The sequence below is a fragment of the Solea solea genome, chromosome 2 (assembly GCF_958295425.1).
Source record: "Solea solea chromosome 2, fSolSol10.1, whole genome shotgun sequence".
In the NCBI taxonomy this organism is placed as follows: domain Eukaryota; kingdom Metazoa; phylum Chordata; class Actinopteri; order Pleuronectiformes; family Soleidae; genus Solea; species Solea solea.
In genome coordinates this window covers 10,024,443-10,035,510 of record NC_081135.1, presented here as the reverse complement: position 1 = coordinate 10,035,510, position 11,068 = coordinate 10,024,443, and positions in this window count along the sequence as shown.

Here is an 11,068-nt window from a genome sequence, read left to right as displayed (position 1 = left end):
GGTGGCTTTGGTAGGATTGTCTCAGTGTAAAATCGCCTTACAATTATATGTATTTTGGGCAAGGGGCTCGTTCTAGCGAGGCCATCATCTTGTGCCATCGTATTTCTTTTTGTCCTCCTGCCGTCTGATAGTATTGCATGACAAAGCCGGTTATTCACATGAAGGCCACACAGGGAAAATAACATTGAAAAGAAAAAGAAAAGTGACACACTGCAGCTTTGAATAAGAAACTTTCTCATCTTTGACCCAGTGTTAAGCTCGGAGAAGCACAGCTGGCAACTTGATGGCCCTGGAAGCCTGCTGACACAAACAAGGTGACATTTTGGTCACCTTGGTTTAAGACCAAGCCTCTAAGGCGCATCCCGAGCAGATGATGTCAAAATCAATAAGGCAATGGCATCAGTGTTTGCTCCAATGGCTGAGGCCCCTCAACCTGCTCTGAAGTCATACACATGCACACAAACACACCCACAACGCTCCTCCCTCCCGCCCCCACCCCCATTCCTTCATCATATCATCAAGCCCATCGCGAGGCTTAATGGGGAAGAGATCAATACATCGCAGGGGTCGAGGTGAGTGAGGCGAGCGCACTGGCGGCTCGTGACACTCGTACTAATGGCTCCGCGAGGCCGAAACCTTCTCCACCCGTCACTGTCAGAGTAACTGTCCCGCGTAAGCCGCCCATTGTCTTTATCATCACTGTCCCCACCCTTGCTTAAGCCACTCACTGTCTCTCCGTGCCAGCGGCGTGTTGGATGATAACAGGCCGAAGGTCAATCCCTGTTGATACTGCTTGGTCTTTAGTTAAGTGCGGAGAACGACGCCACTCCTGACATCCAAATGAGAGCTTGCGGGATTATAGTCAGGGGTTTTCTGAGACCTCTTTTATTCTAAAGTTAGTGATTGTTTTCAACCCAGGTGATATAACCTAAAAAAAAAAAAAGGGGGGGGGGCGATTAACTCCATTCCAGTTAAAAATAATACAAGTTGGAGGAAGAGGAAAACATCAACACAAGATCACTTATTTGTCACCGGAAATGATTGCATTTTGAGCCACTGGATCAAGCGACGGTCTTTGAAACAGGGGAACAGGCCGATATATGCATACAGAAATAAAAAAAACAATTGAAAACTGAAATGCTATGATAGTGTTGTTGTTTACAGTGTAAAACAAAAACAACACACAACAACCAGCTATTTGTCTTCACATTTCACTCGCAAAATCCACACAGGACTGAGGCAGAAAAGTCTCCAACGTTGTCAATCAAAAACTGGTTCCGCCTTTCAGACTATAAGCGACTGTATCATCTTTTTTAAATACATCTCTTCATATGTTTCCATTATCAGTAAATCTGTGATGGACCTTTACGGTCTACTTTAAACTTCAGGACTTCTCATCCTGGTTTGGCGTTCGTGCAACGGACTAAGCCGGGACGAACTTAGTAACACAGGATAAGGCCATCTTTTTGTCAGATATCCTGGATATCTTAATTCTACCTTCGTGCAACAGGCCCTAGGCATACTGACGGGGGAGTAAACAAACAGAAAGACAAATAACGAGAAGGAGAAAGGGACGGGAAAGACACAGAGACAGGCAGAAGTGCAGGAGCTGACAAGGATCGCAGTGACAGTCAATATGTTTTTCTCATTCTCAAAAGATTGGGAAAAAGAAAATGTGAACGAATATTTGCGTCTTGTATCCAGCATTTCTGCAGGAGGGATGTTTCAGTCACGCAATTTTCTAAACGTCCTCCTTTAATTTAATTTAATTTACTGATTCGCGATACTTATTTTCTGTCATGCGACAGTTGTTACTAATTTGTACCTTTTACTTTTAATTCCTCGTTCAAACACAACCTTGAGTAAATGATTTGAAGCCACTGACAAATGAAGGGGAATGTTCTAAATAAAATAAAATAAATAAATGTCTTTGAGAATTTGCATCAATTTGATTTGATTTTTGCTGCCAAAAATTAAGCAGTTGAAGAGGAAGTGAGTTCACCTGGGCCTTTCACACATTCTCACTAAAGCTGGAGCCAAAACCGATAAAAACCTGTGTGCATTGCAGAGTCATCTGACCCACAGGAGTGAATGCTGATTAAACGCATCCCCACTGGTGAAAAAACCTGTTTAAACCCAGGATTAAACAGGTTTTTGACCAACGGGGAATGGGTTATGAGATTCTTTGGGCCCAGTGTGCTCATTTCGTGGAGTGCAGGTTTATGTTGAGTCTGTCGCCTCACCCTAACCCCTCATTACCGCCAGTTTATCATGCCAGGAAGAGAGTGGCAAAAAACAAATTAGTCCACAGAAGGGGAAAATAGCCGGGGATATCGATTTCGCCTTTTCATGCCAGAGTGGAGCACAGAAAATATTGGGCTATAAAAGGGAAACAAGGATATAAAGCCATTACGGTGCGCACTTAATTGATCCCACTTCCCATAACAAATTAATTGAGCGGAAAATGGCAGATGGCTTTGATGAATGTCATAAAAAAGGCTTGTCAGCAGGCCCATTGTGTGCGACCCTTTCCTGCTCACTCGCTGTATCACACGGAGGAGCCGCACAGGAGCGGAGGACGGCGTGCGGCGCGCGTTTCTTCCAGTAGTTACATCCCAGTGATCCTGATCTTAACCACGTTGACATATTGACATCATTGCTAATTGCATCCTGCTACTTGGTGGTGGATTTTTTTTTTGCTTTTTTCCCTCCTTCTCCCCCCCTTATTGTCTTGTTTCTGTGTGTGTGTGTTCCGTCGCTGCAGTGTGGTGCACAGGTGCAGCTGTGTGTGTGTGTGTGTGTGTGTCAGTGCATGTTTATACTGACAGGCTGCTGCCCCCAGTAGCAGAACAAATGCTAATTTAATCAATTGGCTATAAATCCTACTGGCCGCTGACTCATGCGTCTTCTGCCCAGGGGAGTCCAACAAAAACCCTGCCAGTGCAGTTTGTTCAGCATACACACACACACACACACACACACTCGTGCCCACACACACACACACACACACAGACACACTGGTACACGTACAGTAGAGGCATCCATCTTCCATACTCATTTTGTTTCCTTTCTTGTTTTCAGGGCAACATCAGAATTACAGTTTGAAAGGGCCAGTGAGTACAAACACACATGCAGATGTTGACACACTCTGTGTCCAGCTGTAAACATCCAATTGTGATTTTTCTTGAAGATATTGCAACTGGTATTTGATTTGAAATGATCTTTTCTTTTTTTAAAGTCAAGTTTCATGAGAGAATTTACACGTAAGAAACCACCAAAATGTTAACTTTAATAATAGATGACAAACATGTGGATTTCTACCACAATGTATATTATATATTACCCCTTTAACTGGCATGAAATTAACAACAACACAAAATAGAACCCTTAAATTGCAGCCAATGCAATTTGCTAATTGCCTTATTTCACATTGACATCAATCAAACAAAATGTTCTAATTTGGCGATGTACCTGACAATCTACCGGACATTAGAGTAGAGACTGAAAAGGGGAGTTCACCATTCATCCATTACCAGGACTATAAATACAGATTTCTATCCATCTATTCTAATACCTAGCACTTGTTCTGTCATTTGTAGCTATTCTAATGTATAAAAGCTGTATAGTATACCTTTAAAATGACTCATCTCTGAGGCCTGTTCTGCAGACGCTGCAGGTGATCCAGGTTAGAGCTCATGAACACACACACACATCCATCTCACGTTGACTTTCCTCCTCGCCATCTTCGCCAGAAAATTATTTATTTAGTGCATATACTCCTCCCCACTTTTGCCTTCTCCAACACTCTTGTCCTGTCACACACACACACACACACTCACACACACCTGCAGTGTTGTGACATCCAAGTCTGCAAAAGCTGCTGAGACAGCGCATTGGGAGAGAGAGGCAGGAGGAGAGGGGGTTGTGTGACTGGTTTCGTGGGGCAGCAGAGCACAGGCGGGCATCAGAGTGACAGAGACAGAAAAACAGATATGCAGAAAGCATCAGAGTGACAGAGAAAAGAGGGGGGGAAGAAGCCAAGGCGAGCAATAGAGCGATAAAGAAAAGTTGGACAAAAAAAAAAAAAACCATAGCGAGAGGAGCTGCCGTGTGCCAGAGCAGCATGGCTGGGTGGGAGCCACAGGCACTCTGTTCAGAATTCTGCAGGGCCTCTGTGGCCCCCATATTCCCCATCAATCTCCGCCTGCAGTGGCAGCCGCTAGTGGCTGCATCTTAATCTGCTGGGGCTGGACGTGAGGACAGACAGGTCGCCTGGGCCATGCAGTAAATAACCCCTCTCCTCACTGTCCCCTCCGATTCCCCGATGAATACACAGGCATGGAAACACACACTTGTACACATGCACATACATTTATCCTGACTGCTTGCACACTACACAAATGTTTCCACAACTTCTGATGGCCAAAAAAAAAACAAAAACATTTATCTGTGTCATGTTATAGAAGATTTACCATCATGTGCATGCATATCGACCACATATATGAAAAAACATGTCTTGGAAGCCTCGAAATGTGCAATTTGACAATCGCTGAGTCAGTTAGATGTTCACAGACGTCACCTACAACCAGGCAAATACTAGGTGATACCATGTTTTATCATCAATTTCACATCATTTATAAAATGTACATCATGTTTCTTTGAAGACGAAATAAAAAAATTTTTTTTTAATTTTACATACAGTTCTATATGCAACCAGCATAGTTGCCCCCTGGTCCTGCTTTAATATTCACTGTGTGATTGTTTTCAAAACGTCATTAAGCTCTACCACAAAACACCATTAGAATATGAGCTATAACTACTTTTAAACTTGGCTGCATTCTAATGCGGGAATGGCAATTTAAAAATTTGAAGTATATTTACTATGTGTTATCGATATATATTAAATTATTTCAATTGTCACAAACTGCAGCCAATCACATGGTTTCAAACTGCGATTTTCATACGATAAAAGTAGAGTGTGCAAGAATTAGTGATCGATCTGTGCAGATTGTAACAAACGGAGGACTCCTCCATGCAGAAAGCTACAAAAACCAGTCAGTTTTTATTTCTAAAGCAATTATACACTTATACAAATCTACTTATATTAATTTTCTACCATTAAACCATCCTCAGTGTTACGTTCTGTAAGGAAAAGTAACTACTGTGTGTCTTTTTCCAAGGAATGGTATGAAAACACTGTGCAAAAGCAACTAGTAAATGGTTAAAGGGGTTAAAAGTCAGGGTTTGCTCCTAATCAAACTCGTAATTCATGTAAAAATAAGCAATTTTAGGACTAAGGATGGTTAAAACGAAGAAAGAAAAAAGAATAAAAGCTGACATTTGTATGCTTCTCGTTTAGAATGAATATTTCACATTAATTGTGCGATTTTCCATGTATATCACACACACACACACACACACACACACGCACGCACACAAGTACAGAGCCGGCATCATCCTGACAAGCGGCAGCGGTGACAGCTGCAAAGATCTGACACAATAGATGCACTATCTGAGGAACACGGAGGAGGCAAGGTGAGAGAGCCTCGGCGGATTAAAGGGCGGCTATCTCGCTCGGCCAGGGCCCCTCTGAAATCCAGGAGGCAGCTGGCACGAGTCTCCGGGCTCAGAAGTGACGAGGCCACTCTCCGCCCACGACACTGCGCCTCCTCTCAGCGAGGATCAGTTGAATTTACAACCCCTGCTCCACTGACACCTCCCACCCCCTCCCTCCGCTGCTACTGCCCTCCAATGGTGTAAGACCTTGACGTGTCAAAGGTCAACGTATTCTCCCTCCCTACCCCGCCAAGCACGCTTACTCCGATGGCTCCGGGGCAAGAGCGCATTGTGTTCCCACTGGGACGGCGGTAGCCATGGCAACCTTTGAACTCGGCAGCAAGAGGAGGCGAGGGATGAGAGGCGGGTTGTGAGGTATCAGTGTTGGGCCTGTGTGAGTGACAGCTTCCCGGGCTCTTGCTATATGGTGTGTTACATCCAGAGCTTGTGCATAAGTCACCGCTAACTTTGTTGTTTTATTTATTTTCCACTCTCTTTATTAAGATAGAGGCAGAAAATGCATGAAATATGTATCCATCACTATGTTAAAACATACAGTATATAGAGGCTATAAGAATGTGCAATATAGAGTGTCTTATATCCTTTTTTTCAGCACAACCGAGGCAATCTGATGAAAAAAATACAAGTTTTCACCCACTATATTAGCACACCTGAGCAAAAAGTACTTTAAAATGGGATTGAATTTGTGAAATACGTCACAGCTCAAATTTCACTCGGCTCGTTATTATGAACAAAAAGAAAAGGACAACGGCCTATTTTTGTCACTCCTGCACAATTATTGCTACTAAGACGAAAAAAATGCTTATTTTAAAGCCTGAACATGTGACCTATAAACACACACGCCCCCAGGATGTCCATAAAAGGAGTTGTGTATTATTCCCACAGCAATTTACTCAGGGTTAATAATACTATAATAAATAATCTTCAGAGCAAAATCATCCAATTAGTTGAAGTGTACAACATCTGCATTCAGGCCATTTTCAACACAGGTGTCATCAATGACATTAAGTAAGGACACACTCCGTGGCTGACTGAAAGTATAATCTAATAAAGAGGAAGAAAATGAATTATATAAATCATAGTGCAGCCCAGACAGAGAGTGTATGCGTGGAAAAAAAACACACATTTTCATTCTGTACAGACACACACGACGCACTCGGCTCCCCTGTTTGACGGATGACCTTACGCTCCGTGTCACTGAGCCGCAGCGTCTGCCTCTGTTGGGAGTAATAGTGTCCAGAATGACATGTTATGACGGGAAGGAGCACTGCGGTACATCCGCACAGACACACAACTCCACACACAAGTGTGTGTGTGTGTTTTACCAGAGTCGAGACATTTAAGTGAATCACTGAGAGGGGAAAAAAAAACCGGGAAGATGCCCATATGAATGCATGTCCAGACACCAGTTTGATGTGACTTTGGGTATTTTAACCTGAACTTCCTGAGTGTGCATCAAAGTTGCGCAGAGGTGGGACCACGTGTTTCACCTACAAACGCAAGCACCTGAACAAGCAGTTACTGTATCTCTCAGCGCTGCAGAACCCTAATTAAAGCACAATTAAAGAGCTCTTGCATCCGTCTGCACTTCTACTACATTCACAAATGACCCTCTACAAACACAGGCAAAGAGTCTGTACACTACGGAGACAAAGCTTCAAAGTTGTGACGATCAAAGACGCAGTTGTACAAAAGAAAATGAACCGAGAGTAAGAAGCTGGTGCTAAATTTAAAAAAAAAGAAAAAGACATTGTGTTTGCAGGATTGGTGAGAGCTATTTCCATTTGATTTATTTGATATTGGCTGAGAATGAAGCACAAAGGAATGGGAACAATAAGATTTAGAAATGAGGACATTTTTGTTGCGGGATCTTGATTTCACAGCTTCAGTCGTAAAAAGAATCCGTCAGCTATAGCTACTGTGAACACTGGGATCAACGCTTTTCAAAATAAAAGACAGTTCTGTATTTTTGACACGTGGTTGGATGAGATGGCGATACATTATCAATCCTGGAAATCAGTTCCTCATGCGCCAAAGTCCATAGAGAAAATCAGGGATTTTACATCACAGCACACAGGAGTTCTTAATTCACTGTTTCAAATATGATATATAATATGAATATTTTCTTAATTGGAAACCATGTTGTCTGTGAGAGTGAGTGTCCGGTGCACAGGAAGTCAGTGTTAATAATGTCTCAATAAATCTCTTTTGCGATTTAACAAGCAGCTGGCTCCAGTGCTTCCTCTACTCATTTAGATTGTGTCCATCTACTGAGATTAAACTACTAATTAAAGCAAGTATAAAACAGGTTTTTAGTGTGCGATCAGTTTTTTAGCAGATTGTTTGAAACCGTCACTACTATAACTTTGGCGCACAGCAAACACGAGTTGTCAGTTCCATGCGGTGAGATATACAGATATTTTATTCACAAGAAAGAGAGGAGAAGTGAATGTCAGAGGTTTCTGAATCAGAGTGCAGGGGCTGGGGGAAACACACACACACACACACACACACACACACACACAAGTGGATTGGTGCATTCATAAATTTGACTTGGCACCACAGTGTAAAGAACACCGGTGGAGCCGCTGGTGTTGTTTTAACACACAGTTTTCCATCTGAATGGCCTGTAAAGCAGACTGCTCGCTCTGGCTTAGCTTTATGTAAAAGGAAACTGCAGAATTTATGACTCATCTCTGAAACCAGGAGAGTCACTGACCTGTTGTGTTGAGGTTAATCCTGCGTTTGAATGTGCACGACCTATAGGCGAGGGACTACTTGTGCGTTGACGCTGGAAGTCGGGGAGACCTCACATCAGGTTTCTAACCGTGCTATGTAAAGTACCTTGAGAGAACATATGCTGTGATTTGGTGCCGTACAAATAAAGTTTGATTTGACATACCTCGTAATAGGATTTCAAGATGGCCGCCGTTTGCGTCAACAGTTCAAACACTCCGCTACTTCCGGCGCCTTGTTTGTTTCACGTTGAACTTTTATCAGTGGTACGTGAACTTCCTCCTGAGTCACCTTATCTCCCGCTCCATCTTGATCTAAGAAACAAGAGAAGAAGTTTTAAGGAGCTTTATTGACTCCTTTAACCAGCAAACAAAAGGGGAGCTGGAACAGCTAAAAAAAAACAGCTAACCGCTAAGCTAAACTTGACCTGAACTAACTGAGAAACAAACAAAAACATAAGCTAGACTAACACAACAAAATAGCTCTTTTTTTTGGTTCAGAACCTGAAGTGGCACAGACGCTGACAACACACGTAAGACGCTCTGGCAACAGGAAATGGGAGAAGGGAGTATATATAGGGAGTGAGGGTGAGGGAGCACCAGGTGAAAACAATCAGGTAATCAGGCGAGACAGGAAGTAGAGAAAACCCCCTTACCAAAATAAAACAGGAAGTGACACTGGACTAAAACTAACTAACACAACTGACGGAGCATGACAGAGTCTGGTGTATTTAGCGTCAGCACTGCTGATCGCGAACGAGACCGCACTCCGACCCCGGAGGACGTACTGAGCAAATATTTCTAATGAACTGATTCTAACGATTCAGTTACACTGAAAACAACTGCTTTACAAGTCACTCGTCACGGCAGTTTCATGCAGCCGCGCAGTGATGACTCCGCCCATGTTGAGTATGTGCTATTTTGTCGTGGAAAAACCAGCATAAACAGCGCCACGCCACGCTGTGCCGAGGCGAGCTGGGACCATAGGTGGAAAAGGGGCTTATCAACGTCTTATTTCAGTTTTCTCCCGACTATTTAGACAGACTTACAAAAACCTGTGTCCAAACCTGTGTCCAACTTGTCCAAGAAAGTAAGACAAGTGATTGTTCAGATTAAAGAAGCAGGGGGAGGGGAGTGAGAGGGGGAGAGGAGGGGGAAAAAACGCTTGCAGGAGGAGAGGATACAGAGGGAGGGAGGTGCTGACACCTTGACGGATTGATTGAGATCGCCAATACACGATGTTGCCTGCAGCCTAGATTAGCGAGAGGTCTGGGTCAGCACAATCTCGGTTTGTTAGATAACGCTCCTACCTCGCAGCTGTGGCTTGATACTGCACCTCGGCAGCAAAATATTTCACTGGGTATCTCTGAAACTCACATCTTCAGATTTGAGAAACCTGTGCATGTATGATAGAACAGGAGAGAGAGAGGGAGGGAGAAAGAGAGACTGCAGGGCCTAGTATCCATGGCAACCCCAGCCAGGTGCAATGGTTCATATGCAATTCAGGTAATTCAACCTACAATGAAAAGTATGCATATAAGGTCAGTGGTATTCAAATGCAGCACACATTCTCCCCTGTCTGTATTCATATTTAGCCACCGCTATCTCCCACAATGCCTCGCCTGACTGACAGGTATGATATTTCCATGCGGTTTGATTGAGGACTGCGTTTTAAAATTCAACGACAGCGTTGACAGAATATATCAGGCACGTTATTAATACACTCAATATTGCGACAACATGCGGCTAAGACATGCCCGACACCGTGGTGCGCCGAGTACATGCGCCGCCTCAGGCTGTGATTTAGGTAAGGGTCGTGATTTTTCATGTGACCGTGTGAATTAAAACACACACACACACACACACACACACACACACACACACAGAGAGAGAGACAAGGACAGCTGGACAAATGAAGTTAAACAGAGGGAAAAAAAAGAGGAAGAAAAAGGGTAAAAAAAATTGGGTGGGGGGGAAAGTGTAACAAGGTTTGCTGTCGATAGGGTTTTTGGAGGCTTGTGTTAAGCCAGGAGCTTTGACAGCTGGGTTTAGGAAGAGAGAGGAGAGTGCTATGGATTGGAGTCAGGTCTTTGCTTTCATATTCTGAAGATTAAACTCCTATCCTCCTCCTCCCACACTGCTGTGGACGTCTATGGCATCCTTTTCACTCGGCTGTTTGTGGGTGTTTTTCAGCAGCAATTTACACACACACAGGGGTCGCTGCTGTGGTTGGGGCTTGCTGCAGAGCAGCGCTTGAGAGTAAAAAAGAAAAAAAGAAAAAGTAATCAGACATTCTGCACCAGAAGCTACCAGCATTGGCAGTGAGAAAATTTGCTTTAATCAGTGGGCACACCAAGCCATGTGTTCCAATGCTGTCAGGAAAATGTGATGTGAATGTGATGGAGAGAAGAATAATGAGAGGATATAAGGGGCTGTGTGACTCCATGTGTTTTCAACTATTTAAAATAGTGCTTGTGTGTCCCTAATAGTGCTTGCCTATGCATTGTCTAATAGTAAATTGAGTATCTTTAAGTAGAGATTGACCAATGGGGGTTTTTCTATCTCATCTAGTAAAATTAAAACGGTTTTATAGTAACAAATTATACAAAGAGTTGTTTGAATAAACAATGGTCCGTCTCCCCGATCTGCATTTGTGTCTGCACTACAGTGCGCATTGTAATAATAATAATAATAATATGCATTATTTCAATTAAAAAACAATGTACAGAGTAGATTAAACACATGAAACGGACCAT